Here is a 3,379-nt window from a genome sequence, read left to right on the forward strand (position 1 = left end):
GAGATCAAGGTGTTGGCAGGGTTGGTTTCTTCTGAGGCCTCTCTCCTTGCCTTGTAGATGACCACCTTTTCCCTGTGTCTTTCTATCTTATTCTCTCTGTACCTATCTATGTCCTAATTTCCTCTTCTTATAAGGACACCAGTCATATTAGATTAGGATCCACTCTAATTACCTCATTTTGCCTTAACTATCTCTTTAAAAGACCCCATGCTCAAATACAGTTACATTCTGAAGTACTAAGGGTAAGAACTTGGACATACGAATTTGCAGCAGGCACACACAATTCAGTCCCCGACATATCCAAACAATTTCCTTTTACAGAGTCCTTTATGTGGTATAATATAAATGCCTTTGACCCTGACAAGCAGGACTTTAAACCACTGCTTTCTCTAAATGGTTTTGATACCTCCCTGTAATGATATAGATAAGTTTTTCTGTGACCAAACTATAGTTTTTATTCAAACAGTGTTATCAATTACAGTTTTCATCTTAGCAGACGTCATGAATCTCATTTGTAAAAAAGAAAAATTATAGAAAATGTTTTTGCTGATTATGAATTACCTGTTAGGAAAAACAAATTCTAGATTTTTAAATATTTATTGAGACCAATAACATCTTCTCAAATTATTATTGTCACATGCCTGGCACTTAAAACAGCATAACCTCTAGTCAAAAAATAGTCCAGCACCACTTACCCTGAGCCCTGTGAAGATTCAAAATGGTCTGACAAGAGGCAATTCAGATGTATGTAGTTATAACAATATAAAATCTCTCTTTATGGGTGCCTGTTGGTTTCACATATTTTGTTAAGTGTGTCATATGCATTAAATCATTTATCCCCTCAAAAATCTCTGCAAGAGAGGTGCTATTGTCCCTGCTTTACCAGTAGTAAACTGAACCTCAGAAAGAGGAAGTAAATTGCACAAGGTCACAGAGCCACAGAGGGTTAGGACTTACATGTCAGGTCTTACATGAACCTAGTCAGTCTCATATGACTCCAGGAATGTTTTTGTTTTTTGGGAGTTTTTTTGTTTTTTTGTTTTTGCTTTTTTTCCTAGTACATGTTGCTTCTTTGACTTCTTAAAACATGTAACAGTGTACTCTCAGTGGCTCTGCAGCTCAAAACTTTCCCTGGGCCATATAAATATCCAATCTAGTTTCATCACTGTTAGTTTTGGTAATAAAATAACAGCACCTGTGTTTCTATATCTTAGCTGCAAAGTAAGTCATGGGGTATTCATGATCAGAAATGTAAAACCTATCTCTGTCTCTGGGTGGTGATGAATATTAAGGCTATGTAAAACAACAATGGCACATTTATTCTTCATAGGAAAGGTGAATTATATGAAGTAAACCTAGTTAGTAATCACAAGCTTCCTTGTAATATCTCTGGGACTGCAGCCTTGTGAGTGTCCCTTTAAAACACTTAAATTTGGTTTGCTTTGTGCCCTAGCCTCCCAGTCAAGATTGCAAATGTGTTGGTTGCAGGAACCCTTTCCTGGCCTTCGCTTAGCACTGTCTCACTATGCTAATTACAGTGTCATGTCCAGAGCAGGAGCTCACTAAGAAAAATGACCAGCTTTAGAGTCTTTACAAAATGACCACCAAGAAGCCCATTAAAGAACTTGGTGATGAACATCACAATTGTGCAACAGGGTGTCTAAGAAATCCTTAAATCTGGCCGTGTTGAGACAGCTTGCCTGCTCCCTGAGGTTGGATGCGCAATCTCCAGAGCTTTGATTTTTAAATCATAAATGCCTAAGGGATGCCTGATCAGCTAGTGAGGAGGCTGTTGTTCTAACAATTGTGCAATTCCATTGGTTTATGTAAAGTCAGAGGTGTAAGGAATCATAAAAGTTCCTTTTTAGGGGCCCCAAAGGCAGTCCTAAACAGAGCAGGATTCTGTGTGGGGCCCTCATCCATGGTCTGAGAGAAGACAACTGAAGCACCAAATCTGTCCAAGGCCACCAGTATAACTACTAGTAGAAGAGCCTCCCTTCTTCCTCGGGTTGCTCAGCTGTCTTTTTTCTTAGTAGGAACCCTTTGTCTTGGCCAAAGAGTCGATTATCGAAGTTATACCAACAGGAAAAAGCAGGGTAGTTCTATCTGGAGCTTTGCTCTAAGAACCATATAACTAGCCACAACACACCTTTTCACCTAGAAGTAAAAATTACCTATAATTCAAAGTAACAAATAAACACACTTAGTAATTAAGGCTGAGCCACAGGGCCCCTTGGCAAATATAACAGAAACCCTGATGCCAGAGATAAAGAGGTCTTTCTCAAAGGAAAGCATTGTCCTCAAAAGATAAAAACTAACAGTGAGAATGTGATTAGATGGATACTGGTAGATCTGGTCTCCAGGAAAAAGGCTTTGTTCAGGGAGCCTGCTACGGTGAACAAAACCTTTCTTTAGTCTGCCATCTCCTTTTGGTTCAGGACATCTGTCTGCGAGTCGACCCTAAGCCTTTATATTTGTCGCAGAGTAACTCTGGGCAGCTCTTCTCAAGCTTTCTACAAAATTGCTCGCCTATGGAGAAAAAGCTTTCAGAGTGGTTAATAGATGAAATGAGCTAATGGATCTGCTGATCCTTTAAGGAGGCAGAGATAACCTTGATGTGGAGTTGGAGGCAGTTTGGAAACAAACAAACTCTAGGAATTTAGGTAGTTCCCTCTGAGTGTTCAATAGCCTCAGCCATTTCCAGATTGGTTTGAGGCTCTTACCCCTCCTCCCTGGGAAACCTTTAACTGCATCACACCCTCAAGTAGTTTATAAGTGCACCAGCACCTAAAAGCAGAAGTAGAGATGGAGGAGATGGAGGAATCTTTGCTGAGGGTCACTTTTAGCAGTGAGCTGCTTCTGGCATGTCTTTAGGAGTCAGAAACATGGCAGAAGATATCAAGACCAAAGTCAAGAACTACCAACCTGCCCCTTTTGACAGCCATTTCCCCAGCCAGAACCAGACCAGGAACTGTGGGCAGACCTACCTGGTCTTCCACCACTGTGAGAAGGCAATGACCATGTGCAAATGATACCAGTGTTCATACAAGTCCCTCTGCCCCATATCCTGGATGTCAGCCTAGGACAACCACCGGGCAGAAGGCATGTTTCCTGGGAAGATCTGAAATGCCTCCACCCCACCGTCCTTCTGTCCTCTGTCCTTCTCCCAGCAGGGTGAAGGGGGACATGGGTACATCTCACCCTGGGATCCTGAAATATGGCTTAACTAATAAAAAAATATTTGTTGGAAAGGTGTAAAAATAAAGTAGAAATGGAAGATAATAAAAAGGAAAGATCTTTCTGGTAAAATTCCTTTAATTCTGAGTTATTTCCTTAGAGGATGCAAGGTTGTAGAAACCACTCATTTAGATTAGGGATG

The 3,379-nt window shown here is 40.7% G+C and overlaps 1 pseudogene; it reads left to right on the top strand.

Moving 5' to 3' along the window:
* Positions 1-2,885: 2,885 nt before the first annotated feature.
* LOC139008071 (cytochrome c oxidase subunit 6B1-like) lies at positions 2,886-3,125 on the top strand (annotated as a pseudogene).
* Positions 3,126-3,379: the final 254 nt, after the last annotated feature.

This window comes from Myotis yumanensis, unplaced genomic scaffold, assembly GCF_028538775.1.
Source record: "Myotis yumanensis isolate MYYU_CA2020_CCGP unplaced genomic scaffold, mMyoYum1.0.hap1 SCAF_4, whole genome shotgun sequence".
Taxonomy (NCBI): Eukaryota; Metazoa; Chordata; class Mammalia; order Chiroptera; family Vespertilionidae; genus Myotis; species Myotis yumanensis.